Raw genomic sequence first — 19,214 nt, 5'->3', positions numbered from 1 at the left:
AAGAATGCATTTCATGTTAAACCTGAGCCCTAAATTTAAAGTGATGCTTTTTCTTAAACATCAATGTACACTTCTGTAAATGCTTGTTGGTAGCTTTTGAAGCATGTTTCATAGACTAGCTTCTGGCTTCGAAAGCACAATATACTAGCAACCAAAATGCTAATGTTAAAGCTTCTTGTTCAAAATCCGTGAGTGATGTTGCTATGATTATGCCCACTTTTTATATAAAAAAAAACATGCTGTATTTAAACGCTACTGTAAACATGTAAATACTAGAAAATGTTGCAGCAGCCAAACACATGCCAACTGGTCTCTAACAAGTTAGTTAGCAGGTATGATAGCGCTCCATGCTCTTGTTCAAATATGGCTAATGCTTGCTCCAAAAACATGGCTGTAGCCAAAATACTAACACTGAGGCTTAAAATGCACACACTATAAAATATGGGCTAAAGCACAGACACTATGTCCATCTTTTACATAGTGTGTGGTTCTGCACAATTCTAGACTCTGTATGTCAGTCCCCGAGGAGTAAACCAAAGTGGAGAGGAATAAAGAGGAAAAGTATGATCATCACTGTAATGATCATACTTTGCAAAGTAACAAAAACGCATTCACAATTGGAGTGGACATAGATGCTTACTGACCGCGATTCCTCTTTTAAAAGTGGAGCTTGGGAGTACACACGCTGCAAGAAAAACAGGGCTACGTGAAGGTCTGATCAAGCAGGCTTATTGTGCTTTACAACACGGCCACAGCACGTAGTTACACACAAGGAAGCCAACAGACACTGACACATGAACACACCCTGCGAGTGGGCTCAGCCAGCATCAGAAGATTAACAGTGCTAGATGTTGACATCAGTCCACCAACAGTGAAACACAGAGGAGCATGCCCACGCTCAAAGGGCTCAGGGCTAATTTAGCTGATACTGCAGGCCTCAGCACTGGAAGGCTTTGTTGCATTTATTTTACATTAAATAGCACTATCAAGACAAACTGAGGAGATGCAATGCCCTTCACTGGTAACCATCAGCCCAAATCAGCTGCATGCACGGCTGACAGAATTGTGTTACAGTTTGATTTCAAAAAGTACTTCACTCTATACACTTTAAGGACTTTCTCTGCCTCACATTTATGGCCAGTTTCATCACCAATTAGGCTAACATGCACATCTTTGGACTGCAGTAGAAAGCCAGAGCACCCGGAGGAAGCCCACGCAGGCAAAGAGCAAAAAAGGAAAGGCCCCAGCCAGGATTTGATCACTGTAATTACATTGCCACTGTGTTGCTGTCTGTAAATGCTAACCACTTTCAGGCTTTGGTGAAGCATGTATGGATTCTGTAGGTGACCATACAAAGCTGCAGGTATGGTCACCAGCTAACTGCCTTGTCAAACCAACTCCTAATATTTTCAGTAATAGATGTGCAGCAGGTGTTATTTGACATTTTCCTTTTCAAATTTTCTCAAATTTCAGTTACATGAATCGATTAAATATCAAAGCAATAGATACTGAAAATATAACATAAAACCAAAACTATATGAAATATCCAAAATGTTTAATGAGATTTGGATAAATCCCCTTCAGCACCACCCTGACCGTGACATCATCATCTCTGCGTCTGATCCCTTCTGTCTCATTTTTCATTCTCTCCAGCCTCTTTTGTCCTCTACTGCAGCCTCTCTCCTCTCTCTGGCAGTCATGCAGCATAATCTCTGCGTTTTATCCAACACCCTTAAAGAGACAAAGCCCAGATGCCACTTACACTTGCTCCTGGACGCTGATGAAGTGTGTGTTTGTGTGGGTGTGTGTGACCTTACAATGTCAGAACTACTACTTAACATGGAAAGAATCTTCCACCCTAGGAAACAAAACACATCATCGCAGCAGCGTTTTTTAAGCAAAGCTTCACCAGTCAAAACAAATATATGACTTGCTCTGTCTGTGCTAGTGGCAGTGACAGAAGGTGACTTTCTGAGCACAGAGTAGACTGCAGCCTTTGTGTCTGGTGCTCAACTAAATTCTCCAGAGCTGAATGCCTACGTCAGTTTACTGAGTCTGTCACTTAGTGCTGGGCATGTGTTTCATGGCACAGAATATATAGAAAGTCACTGGGACCTAAAAACTTCATGTATACAATCACAAGTTAATTTATTTTTAATGTTTTAAAAACAAGAATTAAGAATGTATGTTGTGGTTTTGGATGTCTAACACAGTATTTTGTGTGCTGAACTTCTAAGTCCTGCTGATTGCTGGTTTATATTTTTGGTATTCCTTCTTTCAGTTTACCCTTCCTCCCTTCTGTCACCCTTCCATTGTAAAAGTCTCAATCAGTGATTTCCCCAGTTTACTTATTTCCTGTTTTATTTTGGTAAGCCCTTTCTTGTATGTTTGGTATTTAGTTTTACCTTCCCTGTCTAGTTTTCCTGATTAGTTACAGCTGTGTTCCCTGGTGTTTCTGTGTGGAGAGAGCGCTGCTACGCACCTAGCGCTAGCATTGGAAGGAGATGCACTGCAGGTACTCCTTGACCTAGCCCCGGCAGAGCAGCATGAGCTCCAGGCCCTCACCATGGCATCAAGAGGCGATTTGGGCAGCGGCACTCCACTGATCAGAGCAGGGAGCATCTGACCATCCGGCCGGGGGAGAGCCTGGGCACCTTTGCAGTGGATGTTTTGCTGTATGCTTGTCGTGGCTACCCGGATTTCCCAGCAGCAGCCCGTGAGGAGCTTAGCCTGCATGCTTTTCTGCGAGGACTCTTTCCAGAGTGACTGCGCCAACACGGACGCCTGGCCATGCCTCGAACTTGGGCGTCCCATCGACAGACCGACCGTTGCTACCGGTGTGATGAGCCTGGCCATGGGGCACGCGACTGCCTGGCGCCCGCCCCGAAGACCAGAACTATGCGGCCTCAGGGAAACAAGAGGGGGAGCGGTGTAGCGAGGGGACCACCGCTCCAGCTTCCTGCCCCCCTCCAAGAACAATGCACGGTGGTGGGCCGAGTCGGGCATATCAAGGGACTCTACCTGAGCTGCTGTGTTGAGGACCAGCCCTGCCGGGCTCCGGTGGATACGGGGTCTACTATTTCCCTAATACGACCTGGGGTGCTCCCTGGGACGTCCGGGCCACTTGTGATGGGTTGGTCACCCACCGACACCCAGCTGATGACGGTGACAGGGGATAGGACTGACATGCGGGGGAAGAAACCATTGCGGATCCGAGTGAAGGATCTGGAGCTGGTGCATGACTTCTGGCTTGCTGACATCCAAGACCAGTGCATCATCAGCCTTGATCTACTGACCCGCTGGGGGGCCTGTGTTGACACCGTAAAGCTGGCTATCACTCTTGGTACAGAGACTCTGGCCCTCCAGTGCGGCCAAAAGCAGGGAACGGAGGGGACCACAGACAGACAAGCCGGGCTTCAGGCAGCTGCCACTCAACAGACTTCGGATGCCGGTGGCTCTGGACCATCTCTACTCGCCTCAGCCCCAGCCTCTAGGCCAGACAAACCTCCCTCGACCGAGACAACCCAAGCTGTTGATGACCTGTGGCAGCGCAGCAGCGTAGGTCTCAACGTTGACCAGTGCCAGCGGTTGAGGTGCCTCCTGGACGAGAATGTGGACATCATCGCCGCTAGTGACAAAGACTGCAGGCAGACGCGGCTGGTTCAGCACACCATCGACACCGGCTCTGCTCAACCCATCCGTCTGCGCCCACACCGGCTGCCCCTCTCGAAACGACAGGAGAACCGGGCCCAGGAGGCACTGGGCATGGCTACTGCTCAGGCCACAGCCAGCCGAGGGGGATGGCTCCCGTTGACCACGCAGCAGCTGAAGCGGGAGCAGGAGGCTGACGCAACGTTGGTTCAGGTGAGGGCCTGGCTGGAGGCGGCACAATGCCCAGGTTGGACGGGGGTGTCGGGACAGGGGCTCGAAGTGAAGGTCTACCACTGCCAGTACAACAATGTGGAGACCCACGACGGCCTCCTAGAAAAGAGCCTGCGACACCAGGTGCCAAGGGGGAGCTTTCATGCCTGGCGACAAGGTTTGGGTGTGCTGCCCGGTTCGCAAGAGAGGAGTGCCCCCCAGGCTGTGCAGTCACTGGCAAGGACCGGCAGAGGTCGTGGAGCGGCTAACAGAACTGGTTTACCGTATCTGCATACCAGGCCCGGGGCGCATGGTAATGTTGCACCAGGACAGACACCGTACCGACCGCCCGCTCCAGCAGCCGCCGGGGCAGGGGATGTTGGTGGCACCCCATGTTCTGATGGGGTCCCCTGCTATTCGAGATCGCCTTTGTGTTGGGTAATGGGGTTGTCGGGGACGACTGACCCCTTAGGTGTGGGCTATGTAGTGGGTCAGGGGTGTTTGGCGTTTGACAGCTACGTTCTGTTGTTCCAGGCGGCAGCATTATGTTGCTATGATTACAGGTGACGCTCTCTCTCTGCGACTGTGTGTTTCTGGGTGGAGAGAGAGCGCCTTTTTGTTGTTGTTGTGTTTTCTGTTGAATGCTAAATAACGGCTGTGCTCCCTGGCTAACTTGCGGGAAGCAAGACCAAATGACACCTCTGTCTCCTCCTTGTCTGAGCTTGCCGCAATATGTTGATTCATGGTTTTCTTCTGTTTTTGTTGTACCGCCTGCTATAAAAAGACAGGCCAGGAAAATCTCCTCCATGTTTTTCGGTGTTTTTTGGTCCATTACTTTAACACTGTGATGCTTACGCCTTTGATAAAGTCTCACAATTGTCACCTTTCTTTTTCTAGATATAAAAATATGGATATGTACTGATAAATGATGAGAATTATAATATTTCTGACTGTCTGAGGCAAAATTTCCCCGATTCAAATCAAATCGATCGAATCGAGGTCTTGTGAATTGTAATCGAACTGATTCTAGAAATCAGTGAGGACACCCAGCCCTAGTCTGTTGCGTTGGGCTCTTTTAATAAAACTCCTCATTTAGGCGATAACGTGGAATCCCACCATCTTTATTCCAGCTCACTCTATGTTCATGACATAGCATCACTTCCTGTCTAGAAGGGTAAGTACTGCCCCCTAGTGGCGCATGATATTCACCAATATAGATTACACCACATCCCCTTTACTGAAGTCAGACTGGTACATTCTTTTGTTCTTCAAACAAAACATAACTGCATATAGTTTTTTCAATACAGGCATACCCCAACATTTCAGGAAACATAAAGTCAGTATTGTCATAAACACTTTTTCTTTTCCTCCTGTAACAGAATAAACACTTTCTCTTTTCTTTTCAACCTGTAACAGAATAAACACTTTTTTCTTTTCAACATGCTACTCTTAAAACCACAACTTAGCATTTGAAACACACTTTTCCGTTTTCAAACAATCAGCTTCACAGATCAAGTCTTTTCGGTTTAATCACCTCCCTACCAGACCGGGTTCTAACCACACCTGGTGTATGGGGTGCGCTTGGCTCAGAAACTGTCTCTGTAGGAGTAGCTTGGATCTGTGTGGCTTCGGTTTGAGCCTTTGTTTGCGGGATCGGCACAAGATGACTGCGGTTCCTTCTAATTGTCCCTTGGGGCCCACTGATGACGTACGATCGTGGAGTCGGGTGGACTGCTGTCACTGTGCCCTGTGCTCTTGCATCCGTGATCCAGACTGATTGTCCTGGCACCAATTTATCCAGTTCTCTTGTTCTATGTCTCTTGTTAAAACTTTCGGTTTGTCTCAGCCGTTTCTCTCTCTCCGAACAACTAACCTGCTGAAAATCAGGCAGACGGGGCTGTAAGGTTTCAGGAAGCATTGGCAAGGTAGTACGAAGCCTGCGCCCCATGAGAAGTTGAGCCGGGCTGTAGCCATTTGCCAGTGCTGTTGTTCTGTATGCCAGCAACGCCTTGTATGGATCGCTAACCTTTTTGAGGAGATTCTTGACGGTCTGGACGCCTCTCTCCGCTTTGCCGTTGCTCTGCGGGTACCTGGGACTACTGGTAACATGCTCAAAACAGTAGTCCTTTGCAAAGTCTCTCATTTCTTGACATGCAAATTGTGGCCCATTATCGGTGATCAATACTTCAGGGATTCCATGGCGTGCAAATATTGACTGTAAATGCACAATCACATTGGCTGAACGAGTTGGACTGAGTTGAGCAATCTCGACATATCTCGAGAAGTAATCCACTACTAACAGATAGTTTTTGTCTTTTAGTGTGAACAGATCAGCTCCTAAGTTCTGCCATGGCCTCTCAGGTAAACGTGTGGGCATAAGATGTTCCCTCACATTAACTCTCTCCTGAATGCACAGCCTGCACTTAAGGACAAGTTCACCGATCTGGTTACTCAGGCCTGGCCACCACACTGCTTGTCGCGCACGTTCTCTACACTTGACTACTCCTTGGTGTCCCTCGTGTATTTTGTCCAGAACTGCGTTTCGCATGTTTGCAGGTATGACCAACCTTGTACCTCTCAGTAGTAGTCCATTGTGTACACTCAAAACTGCTCTTTCAGACCAGTAGTGCTTTACCACTCCCTGCAGCTGGTTCCTGTCCGGCCAGCCCTCTGCACAGTACTTCATGACTTGCGAACAGACGCTGTCAGACTGCAGCTGCTCACGGAGATCTGAAAGGTATTTGCTGCTAGTAGGAAGGCCCTCCAGCACTGTGTCAACGTAGATATCAGTGTCCTCCATAAGGTCATTGTCTCTGGGAATCACGTTGCCTGCCAACGGCAACCGTGACAGCGTGTCGGCCGTGGTGAGGCTTTTGCCTGGAATGTGCCTTATAGTGTAAGAATACCTCATCAGGCGCATGCGGAATCTCTGTATCCGCGGTGGAAGCAAATCCAGGGCTTGTCCTCCGAGTAGGCTCACTAGTGGCTTATGGTCGGTCTCAAGCTCAAAGTGTAGCCCTAGAATAAAGTCACTGAATCTTTCACAGGCCCAGGTGAGCGCTAGCGCTTCTTTTTCCAGCTGAGCGTAGCGCTGCTCTGTGGCTGTCAATGTCAATCATTGTCTTTCTGTAGTAAGACTGCCCCCAACCCATATGAAGAAGCATCTGCTGAGATCTTCTGGGGTTTGTTTGGGTTGTAGAGCTGTAGCACTGGTGCAGATGACAGTTCTTGTTTTAAACTGTTAAAGGCGTTTTGTTGCTCATGCCCCCAGTACCACATGTTTTTAGTTGAAAGCAAGTCTCTCAGTGGTTTGTCTTTTTCAGAAAGGTTTGGGATGAATTTCCCCAGCTGGTTCACCATTCCTAAGAAGCTCCTAAGCTCACTCACAGTGCTTGGCTCTTTCATCTTCTGCACCGCACTAGTTTTGTCAGGGTCGGGGCTCATGCCTTCAGATGACACAATGAATCCTAAGAATTTCACTGCTCTTTTGCCAAACTCACATTTTGACATGTTCAGGGTGACGCCTGCCTTCTCTGCACGGTCGAGGACAGCGTGGAGTCTCATGTCGTGCTCCTCTCTCGTAGATCCCCAGACCAGGATGTCGTCCATGTGGCATACGACTCCCGTGAGGCCGGCTGTCACTTCCGTCACCATCATGTTTTGGAAATGCTCTGGTGCACTGGAAATACCAAATGGCAGACGGTTGAAATGGTACCTCCCAAATGGCGTAATAAATGTGGTGAGGAGAGCAGATTCTTTGGACAGCGGTATTTGCCAAAAGCCCATGTTAGCATCAAGCTTGGAGAAATACTGTGCCCCTGTGAGCATGCCTAGTGTTTGGTCGACAGAGGGAAGAATATATCTTTCACGACACACCGACCCATTTAAAGGTGTCATGTCCACGCAGATGCGGACTGTCTCTTTGTCCTTTTTAGGGGCTACGACCATGCCGCAACACCAGTCTGTGGGCTCCTCCACACGACTGATCACCCCCAACTGTTCCATCCTCTGTAGCTCTGCTTTGACTTTGCCCAGTAGTGGGAGCGGAACACGCCTGGGCACTTTCAGTGAATAAGGTTTAGCGTCGGGCTTCAGCTTAATCGTGTACGGTTTTTGAACAAGCCCGAGCCCATCCCATAGCTTCGGGTACGCTTTCTTCACTGTCTCAAGGTCAACATTGTCCATTTGGGCAATTAGTTTCAGTCTCACAGAAGCTGTCCTGCTTAAGAGAGCTACACGCAGATTTCTGACTACATAGATTGTCTCTGCAGTGCTCCTGTCACTGTAGGAAATGTCCTCCTTTGTGGACCCAAGCACGGTCAGTGCTGCACCTCCTGGTCCATACAGTGGCTTCTCAGCTTTTTGCAGATGCTCATTTGGGTGCTTAATGTCTTTGAATGTCTCTTCAGAGATAGCTGTGACATCTGCCCCCGAGTCTAATTTGAAGGTCATGCTTTTGCCTCTCACGCAGATGTTAGCAAGCCACGGGTCTTCTCCTGAATCCAGTTCACCTAGGAAGAGTCCATCTGCACAGTCTGCCACCTCATGCACAGCTGTAGACCTACAAACTCTCCCGTAGTGTCCACGTTTCCCGCAGTTGTGGCATTCCGCATTTTTAGCTGGGCACTGTGCTGCTGGGTGCATCTGTGTTTTTCCACATTTAAAACACGTTTTATTTTCTTGTTTTTTTATTTGTGGTTTTCATGGCTTGAACTGCTTTTGCTCTCTGCTTCTGAATTTATTGGGCTGTGACTTTCTGACATGCACGGCGTCCATGGCTGTTTTGCCTGTGCTGCTTTCGCCTCTGAGGTCAGTTTGCTGTCTTTTTATTTCCTCAGATTGTCTCGCCATTGTGATAGCTTTGGTTAGCGTCAAATCTTTGTTGAGCTGCATTCTCTCCGACAGTGATGAATCTTTAAGACCCACAACGAGCCTATCCCTCAAAAGTTCATCGTGGAGTTCACCATATTCACAGTTTTCAGCGAGAGCATATAGAGCTGTTATGAAGGAGTCAACTGTTTCCGCTGGCTGTTGTACTCGCTTATTAAACTTTGCTCTTTCATAAATCACATTCTTTCTGGGGACAAAATGTCTGTCAAATGCGTTTCTGACCGCATCGTACTGCTGGCGCTGCCCGTCTGTTAGGTCTAGTCCCCTTAGCACGTCGTCAGCCTCGTCTCCCATGCAGTATACTAATGTGTTCACTTGGTTAGCATCAGTTGAACCATTCAGATTACTTGCCATTCTGAAACGCTCGAAACGTCTGATCCACTTCTCCCATTCTTGGGGCTTTGTGAAGTCGAACGGTTCCGGTGGCTTGATGGTGAAAGTAGCCGCTGGTGGAGCTGCCGTAACCGGGCCAGGAGTCGCCGGTAATGCTGCTGCTTGCTCCGTCATTTTCGTCACTAGCCGTTCGCCAAGCTGACGGTTATTTTTTTTTCACTGTCTCTCTTCGCCGCCTAGAGCGAGTGCACTTCTGACACCATGTTGCGTTGGGCTCTTTTAATAAAACTCCTCATTTAGGCGATAACGTGGAATCCCACCATCTTTATTCCAGCTCACTCTATGTTCATGACATAGCATCACTTCCTGTCTAGGAGGGTAAGTACTGCCCCCTAGTGGCGCATGATATTCACCAATATAGATTACACCACAAGTCTACTGGACCTCTGTAAACACTTTGCTATCGAGTTTATGGTGTCATTCAGTCATTTCAGGTCATATTGAATAAAAAGTTTAAGTCAATTTAACAACTCTTGGTCATATGTGTGAGTGTGTGATGTGATCATTGGCTAATGACTGGTGATTAACACTTAAATGATTAAAGTTGTTACCAAATGAGCGTGCAGTTTTACAGCCAGAACAACAAAATAGCAACGCCCACGAATACTAAACTCAATTTTTGCCTTTTACTGTTTAATTTATCTTAAATATATTTAAGATATCTGTTAATTTTAAACAGTAAGCTTTTTATATTAACTATAAAAAACAAATGTATTTAATTTTACAGTACTGTATGGAATTTCTTATGTATAAAAGTTGCTACACTTAGGATTTTTACAACATTCAGCACTAACATCACTGTTAGAGTCTGTTACAATTAAATCAGGTTAAACAGATTTAATGGGACACTGAGTCAAATATTAATTTTAACTGGTTGTTTCAAAAGAGCTTTCCAAACAGAGTGTGTGAAATCCAACATGTGGTGACGTTTTCTAGTTTTTGTGTGCTCACAAACTATGAAACGTTCACGTTACTTAATTTTAACTCTGAGAAAATTAACATGAATTTTGTTTGGTTTACCAAATTCAAATATTTGAACTTAATGAACTATTAATAAATTGACACTACACAAGTGAATGAAATTTAACTGACAAATTTATGACCTGTTCATGAAACTTAATCAAAATACGTTAAGCAAACCTTTCATTTTTAGATGGAGATATGGTGGCATGATGAAATTACCTTCATTCTACAGATTAATTTTACTGCGATTTCTATGGACTTGGTTTGACCTTCAATAAATGATTGTTTCATTTGATATCTTCCTGAATAAGAGTCTTTCTTTGGGGTTCTGTCTTCACCAAATATGATATAGCATAGTAACGTGCAGCCACAAGACACAGACATGTTTGGAAGGTTTTGCACCATATTTTCTAGTCTTTGGCATGGAAGGAAGTTGGTTTGGAAACATATTTGGCGATGCTTCATCTCCTGCCTTGCGTTTGTGTGGGAGCCCCATCAAAAACCTGTCATACCGTGCCCCCCCCCTGCCATGGCTCTGAAGAGAGAGGAATACGCTGCTGCACATCAGCCTTTTAAAGTAAGAATTCTTGTTTCAGTCTTTTGCAAAAACATCTAATATTACTAGAAAACAAAAATGTGCTAGCCACCTCAGTCACTTTGTTCTCACCATAGCAAAGATGCTATCAGGTCAAAACTTGATAGAGAAACAAATATCACTGTATAGAGACGAGCCATGTGCATTTTATTATAGTTTAATTAATTTTGAACTATGTAGTTTTATTGTTTTGGACTCTTTTTTCCTAATGTAGGTGTACTCAGACCACCAGCATTCAAAGGGGTTTAAAAAGAAAGCTCAAATATAAGTTAATTAGTAAAAGGCTGAAATTTTTAAAAAATCACAATGGAAAAAGATTTAACAAACTGAAAGCAGGTGTAGATAATAAACTCATGATCCACGACTGCACTAACAGTGGACACCTTAACAATGTGATAGTCCCGCATTGACTACTATGCTACAAAATGTGCAGCATAGTTCACCCCAATGTTTTCTTTAGTTTAGATCAATAAAAACAAAACCAGCAGTAAAAAAATATCACTTCATTATAAAGTTTGATATTGAGAATAAAACATATAGCCTATAGTTTTTTTCAAGAAATGAGTGACAAAGACAGTGATTGTATCTGCTAAAACCAGTAAGATGCTAAGGTGCTGTATTCTGAGCTAGCTAGACGTGACAGAGTGTCTCTTTAGGCTGTAGGACACGGCATCCAATTTCAGCTTTTAGAAGGGTCAGGGCACAGGACAGTTTTTCACTTGCCCTCAGTCCAACTAATATGAGTTAAAGAGGAAGACAAGGACAAATCAGAATGAGGTTATTTTCCACTGTGCCACAGGACTCTCAGTTGAAGTTAAACTTTTGGATCATAGCTACACTCGTTGCGTACTGGAGGAAAGTCTTTTGTAACCTAGCATTAGCAAGTGCTTGAGAGGAACACTTTGAAAATGAGGTCATTAGTGCTTCAAGGCAAAAGAATAAAACGCCCCTTAGTGGACACAGACCCAGACTCTTCTTTGTTTCGTTAGCTTGGGCTTTAATAGCAATATCAAAGAGTTTATGCTCATTAAAGTTACATGTTGCTTGGTGTTATTAGCGCTGAGGAAAGAAAACAGAAGAAGAATCTCTGACTACTTGTCTTCACATTAAAAACTGAGTTCTTCTAAAACAACATTCACACAACCGTCAGTCAAGCCTTCTTCCAGACCACATGTCTGTTTACCTCTTTCCTCCTTGTTTCCTTCCCCTCCTGTCTAGTTTATTAAATGGCTGAATGTGACCTTTCTGGAGCCACTGGAACAGAGCCATGAGGGGCATTAATATGAGAACAGAGACCAGACAACAACACCTCCCTTCGTCCTGCTTCCTCACTGAATAGCTGCCTGTCTTCCTTTTTCCTCTGTAATCACTTTGCCTCATTATCACCATTTCATCTTCATCATCCTTCATCTTTATAGAAAAGCAACACTTAGTTTTCCAGTTTGTTAAACTGAGAAGAAATATGTCAAAATGGGTTTGAGTTATATGCAGTTAATACAATAATGGTGGCATATTTGTCACTATGAATACCAGAATTAGACAAAAACTGTAATCGTAGCGATAGTTATTTTTCATCAATGCTGCACTTCAGAGGTACTTAAGCTGTCTTGCTGATAAAATGTCAGAGCTCATAGTATAACAAACACTGACCATGACCGAGGTGTTTTTGTTTATATAAATTGTGAAGTGAAGTTAAAAAACCATGAAAATTGTTTTGCTGTACAGGGTGTGATTAAAGCGAGGCCCATAGAAACAGAAACTGTTTAAATTTAGCTAATCCCCCCTTTAACGCTTTCTTTTTAGATTGCTCACTGGAAACCCCTGTATGACCACTCAATAACATCAAACTATTCTGGATGTTTTGAAAGCTGTTAAAACTATTCATCTGTTTCTACATTTCAGGGTCTCTTTTTTCAAAGGAATCCAGTATTTTTTACGCCTTTTTTGTCCGTTTCATATGAAGGCTTTTGTTTGCCTGTTGAAAAGCGTAATCTCAGTAGTTATATGATACCCAATTAATTGTCGTGTAGTGGGCTTTGCATTTGAACATAAACACTAACATAAAGATCACATGTTTGTCCTCATAGGACCGGGATTTGTGCCACCATGGACTGTAGTCTTGGACTAATGTAACAATGTGACCCCAGGGAACATGCTTTTTTCGCCGTGCTAGAATAAATACTAGAATAAAGTGCAATTGCACATCCACTACAGTAGGTGGCAGGGTTTTTTGCACCGAGCATGTGCACACACACAGCACACAGCAGGATGTGTGTTTTCAAAATGTTTTCTTCTTCCTAATGGGGACGTAAGAGAAAATAATTGAGAAGCACTGCTGTAGTTTGTTTATATTTTTAATTGGTAATTATGCAACAGTTTAGCCATGTTATGGAGTAACATGGAAATAATGTATCATTAAGTAAATAACCAGTAATATGTAATAGATTACTTTATGTTACCTTCATATTAAAGTAACAAAGGAAGTGACTGGTTAAGCTGAGAGATTGCACTTAGTCACAGAAGATAGCAGAGCTGCTTGGATGTGACACAGATACTGCAGCTCAACGTAATCTAAGAATAAAACTATAAATTCTTATGTCAACTGGGAATGCACTTTTGTGGGTCTTCAGACTCCAACACAGTCTGGTGGAGATCAACTCGTATCGCACAGAATGTGTGAGCTGTCTAATGTCTGAACAGACAAACCCTAGTACAGAGACACGAACGTCACTGACCAATAATCCAGTGAAAATGACAACTTTACCCACACTATGCACATGTTTAGAGTATCTGTGAGCTCTGAACCTTAAAGATGTAACGGATAAAAATAAATCTTCAAGGATTAGCACTTTATCCTGATTTCACCTCAATAAATCCTTGGAATGAATTTCTCATTTGTCTGCATAGAAGGTGTTGCAGTCCTGCCTCCAGGGTCATCATAATATATCAGAGATATAAGGATAGCTTATAGTTCATTATCCAAAATATTTCTGTTTGCTGGGCTCTGATTGAAAAATCTATATTATTTTCTCAAGTAGCTAAAGTCACTCTTTATTTTGAGATTACTGGTGCCCCCTTTTTAAAATAATATCATCATTAAGTTGATATTAGGCATTCAAAGTAGGTGTGAGCAAGTGTCACTCACCATCTTCACTCTTTCATCTAAATATGGTTACTATTGATTTGAAAATGTCAAGATGGTAAAAACTTAGCTTAAAAATGTATCATTATGGAGATTCAAATTCAAGTTTGACTGGACCCAGAATACAGAGAAGAAGAAAAACCTAAAGCCAGTCATATAAGGCTCATTAAGGTTAGTTCTTAGCTTTGGTTAAAGCTAATTTTATATTTTTGGCCCACTGATAATTGAAAAATAAAATCTTACAGGGGGAAAATAACTGCAACAAATAGTGTAGCTTCTTAGCAGAGTATCGTCTGCTCTTTCAGACGTTTCCAGAAATGTAGAGTTTGTTGATTTTAGTTGCATTTAAATTAATGTAACGTATGTATTTGAAATAACTTGTTAAACAATCTCTTTCATTCAAGTAGACTAAAAACATAAAGAGGAATCCCTTTTTCAGACGTATTAGCTCAACTTAAAAAGAGTTAAACATTGTGGACTTTTAAACTTCGAATATTTAGTTTTAGTTAACAGTTTGTTGTGGGTCTGAGTATAAATGTGATGTTCCCAGCACTGGCTGCAGCTGTCTGTGTGGTGTTCTTTACTGGTACTTACTTTGTCTCTGCATATTTTTGTTTCTCTGAATTTAGGATTTGTCACAGCTGTTTGACAGTTTTCTGTCTCTTAGTTTTTCGTCCATTCTTCTAAACAGACTTGACACATTAGTTCTCTTCTTGCCCCTCTTGCATATGTCTGTGGTTGAACGCCTACCCCATCTCTTTAACCTTTTTTCTTTCTTTCACGCCGTTGTCTCATCCCCTCGTCTCTGCCTTTTTCCAGGCTCTTTCTCACCAGCTCTATTATTCACTTTGTCGTGCTTATGTAAGACAGCTGGTTGTGAAATCAATTACCGTTGCATTACATCGGCTATATTTGTCCTTGTGACGCCATTGCTACTAGTGGAAAGATACCATTATCGTCTCCTATGAAGTCTGTGTGGTGTGTAACTGTGGATCATCTGTAGATGATTTTTAAATTTCTATTGAGAAGGTGTTTTCCATTAGATGTGTGTAGGATTTGGTGTCGACATTGCCCCAAGAAATGTTTTCTAAGATAGTTTAGGACACAGTTGGACGTAACCCATAAGCAAGTTATTAGGTCAGCATATTTCCTCTGCAACGTGGAAGCTTTAGGATCTTCTAGAATGAATTATTAGGTTATTAAAAATGTACCTGAGCTTTTGTAAAACACTGTTAGGTCCTTATATTAACAACAATTTCTCAAATGTCATGCGAAAGAGCCAGGGTTATTAATCTTTCTCATCATATATTCTTTGAGCTCATTTTGTGGTTGAATGTCTTTGTGCTACTTTAGTATATCTTTCTTCTTTTTTTTTTTTGCTTGCTTTGCGTCTCCGTAGATATTTTGTGTATGTGTCGTTGCTTTGGCCCTCTTTGTGAATGTCGTGCATCTCTTTGCGGTTGTTTTGGCGTTGATCAGAGTCTGTTCTTGTTTTAATCTCTGTTCTTGTAAGTTCGAGTCTCTTTGTGTTTTTGTGTCTTGGTGTTGTAGTTGCGCCTCTTTTGTCTTTTGTATTATTTCTTATTGCTGCTGTTTTGTGTCTTCACAGAGAACCTCTACCCGATTAATAATTATCACTGTAGTTGGTACAGGTTTTCTACTACGCAATAAATTCCTGTTTCCCCACCCCTCATGTATCTGCTGAGTTCTCCTTCAGCAGTGTGAAGGATCTGGTAAACAGCACTGTCGGCAAAGCTACTGAGATGACCAGTGAGGCATGTGGATATCACAGTCAACTTGCCACAGAGGAGGGCCTAACTTCAAAGCCTCTCTTCATCCTCTTAACTAACTGTGGTCAGGCAGCCAAAGTGTCAGTGGGTGAGAAGTTATTTACAGACCTGTTTTCAGTGTCCCTTTCACTGAGGAATGCTGCCCAGAAAACAGCAACAAAAAAAGAGCTTTTTTTCCTTCAGTGAGCTTTTCGAGTTTGGGGAGAAACAGTCAGTCTCTACAGCAGTTTCTTGAGAACAAAATGGACCTGTCCTCTTTTCTTTTCTCTGCCTCTGATGCTTCTGTTTCTCTCTTTAGCTCTGCCTAGGAATGGTTGCCATGACAACCAAGCTCAGTCCCACCAGGCATGGCTCACCTTTTTCGCTTTTAAACATTTATTTTCTTATTTTAATGAATCTAAACTAGCAAATTTGCACATTTTCTACGTTTTAAATGTTTACTGCTTTGATGAAAGCTTCGTCTTTGTTCTTTTGACTTCTCTTTTTTTTTTCTTTATATTTGTTTGTTTACTTCACCTCACTGCTTTATTAATCAATCGCAGAGCTGAATTAGAACTCGAATTTGAAGTAGTGTAGTCATCAATCTAGAAAGAGGAAACAGGAACAAAATATACTAAAGTTCAAAGGTGAAAGTGAAACTTTTTTTGTACAAAATCTGGTCTGTGCAAAAATATTCGGTGGGATTATGGTCGGGTGTTTTCTATAGAAAATATGTGCTGGAAGGGAAAACCTGCTTTACATGATGATAATACATGTGACCCACAAAACAACACGAAACAGTGAGTGAAAAGCTGGAAGACTTCAGTTAAAAACTGGTATCATTTTACATTATACAGGTGTGACAGGAAACTGTCACTTTCCTTGCAATCTGCACATGACTTCACGAGTAAAGTTACACATATTTGTCTCTATTATTTCAGGGTTTCACCTTATAATCAAAAGCACTGTTGTTGTGATTTGGTATGATATAAATAAAACTGACTTGAATTAAACATTACTGACAGAACGATTCCCAGGAAGGCACATAGTGGCACGAATTCCATTATTGTATTAACTCTATTATCACTCTCACTCCTAGCCCTGCTTTAAAATTTCACATAATGCCCTCTTTTGTTCTTCATTCACGAGGACCTCTTGCCAAATTACACATCTCAGTGTCGCACCATGGTAACCCTTTCTCACACTGCTTCCTTGTCCCTGCTCATTTGTGTAGGGTTATGAAACCATTTGTATCACTTTGGATTGTTACTGTGTATCTGTTCAGGTGAACTCAGGGCAGGTTAGAGAACTAGTGGAGGGATTTTAATAAGTCTTTATAAAAAAAGATGTTCTATGAATTATAGGAAATATTGGTGCACATCAGAAGTAAGCACACAGTACACATGCAATGCTGTGTGCTGCTGAACCTTTATGCTCTGATGGGGGTTTTTTGCTTCTTTTTACCTCTACCCCATTTCCTCGAGGCGAAGGCCTCCGTTGTAATTAAAATGTGTTGTTAATCCATAATCCAAATACAGGCTACAATAAGATAAGATAAGATAAGATAAGATAACTCTTTATTGTCATTGCACAGTCATACATAGTACAGTAGTACAATGAAATTGGAAAAACTGTCCTACGTCGGCACTACATATAACACAACACGACACGATATGACACATAACAACGTAACAAACAACACAACACAGTATATTAACTTAGTATAAAAAAGAAGAATAAGTGTATGTGTATTGCACACTGTTATTATTGCACATTAATTATTATTGCACCTTGTTATAAATATAAATATTATTGTTATCGTTTTAAACATTGTTACCTCCCCCTAAAAAGTCCAGGGAGGTATCCAGTCAGGTCAGCTATTTACATTGATCAGGGCTATTGCCCTGTTGTAAAAGCTGTCCTTGAGTCTATTTGTTCGGGACCTCAGCAGCCTGAACCTCCTGCCAGACGGCAGCAGCTTAAACACCCGGTGTCCTGGGTGTGTGCAGTCCCGTAGGATGCTGCGTGCCCTCTTGAGACAGCGAGTGCTGTACAGGTCCTTCAGGGAGGGAAGAGGATGTCCAATGATTTTTTGGGCCATGTTGATGACCCTCTGGAGTGCCTTTCTGTGTGCTGTGGTGCAGCTGGAGAACCACACACCGATGCAATATGTCAGCACACTTTCAATGGAGCAGCGGTAGAAGACGGTCAGCAGCTCCTTCTTCAGGTCCATTTTTCTGAGGATTCTCAGAAAGTGGAGACGCTGTTGGGCCTTCTTTAAGACCGCAGAGGTGTTAGAGCTCCATTGGAGGTCTGTGTCTATGTGCACACCCAGAAACTTGAAACTGGAGACCCTTTCCACGCACTCCCCGTTGATGCTGACAGGCTGCAGCTCGGACTTCCTCCTTCTGAAGTCAACTACCAGTTCTTTTGTTTTGGTGGTATTGAGGTCCAGGTTGTTGTCTGCACACCAATCTGACAGCCTCTGAACTTCAGCTCTGTATGCAGTCTCATCTCCCCCTGAGATGAGCCCCACCACAGTGGTATCATCTACAAACTTGATGACTGTGTTGTCTGGGTGGGAACTAACACAGTCATGTGTGTACAGAGTGTACAGTAGGGGACTCAGTACACAGCCTTGTGGAGAGCCGGTGTTGAGGCTGAGGGCTGAGGAAAGATGAGGCCCCACTCTAACTCTCTGTACACGGTCTGAGAGGAAGTCTCTGATCCAGCGGCAGGTGGTGGAAGGAAGTCCAATTTCCAGCAGTTTATCTATTAGTCTGTCCGGGAGTATCGTATTGAAAGCAGAGCTAAAGTCAACAAAGAGCAGCCTGGCGTAACGGCCCTGCACTTCCAGGTGAGAGATGGTGGTGTGGAGCGTTGTAGCAATGGCATCTTCAATGATTTATTGCAACACCTTTTGGTACAAATTTGTATTACACAAAGTACAGCATTTCCCTGATATATTGTATATGAATTAACTTTGTTAATTTTCAAAGATTCTGAATTATTTTTGCTCTCTTGATAACTTTTATTTCTTTTGCCTGTCATATCATTTCCTAAGTCTGGGTTAGACGTCAGTGGTAATAGTGGTTTTTCAACTTGGAGAAAACTGTCTGCATTGATACACTAATATAATGTAGGTAAAAGACAGAAAATAGGTGCGATAAAAACTACATGAACAGAAAACCAGGAGTCAATCTTGGCTGTTGATATTTATAGAAAGTGATCAGAGAACATAACAATAAAACCCTTGTGAATCTCATCTGAATGAGGCCTGAGGCAGCTAAAAACTCAGTTAGTTCAAGTTTGTCAGGTACTGGACATTTTGCTGCTACAGTTGGAACAAACCGTCATGAGAGTAAAGCTACACACGGATTTCCTGTATCTGTGTTAGTTATGCAACTCTGAGGGGAAGGTTGGAAACTGTGTCGCAGGTCTAGTCATTCAGTGACAGTGAAGCACTTTAAGTGGATGCAGTTACAGTATAGAGGCTAAGAGTGACGCTTCCTGTCAGGAAATCAATTGCACTGCCATGTGGAGGGGAACCATCTGATCTGACGGACACTCGCTCAATCGATGCTTGGAAAGTGGGACAGCA

The 19,214-nt window shown here is 43.2% G+C and overlaps 1 protein-coding gene across 6 annotated transcripts in view; it reads right to left on the bottom strand.

The window, feature by feature from the left end:
* The window catches only part of ndrg4 (NDRG family member 4), a 66,600-nt gene that overhangs the window by 30,900 nt on the left and 16,486 nt on the right, over nt 1–19,214 (bottom strand). The gene's annotated exons all lie outside the window — the stretch shown is intronic.

This window comes from Astatotilapia calliptera, chromosome 7, assembly GCF_964374335.1.
Source record: "Astatotilapia calliptera chromosome 7, fAstCal68.1, whole genome shotgun sequence".
Lineage (NCBI taxonomy): Eukaryota > Metazoa > Chordata > Actinopteri > Cichliformes > Cichlidae > Astatotilapia > Astatotilapia calliptera.
This window is presented reverse-complemented; position numbering and strand designations above follow the sequence as displayed.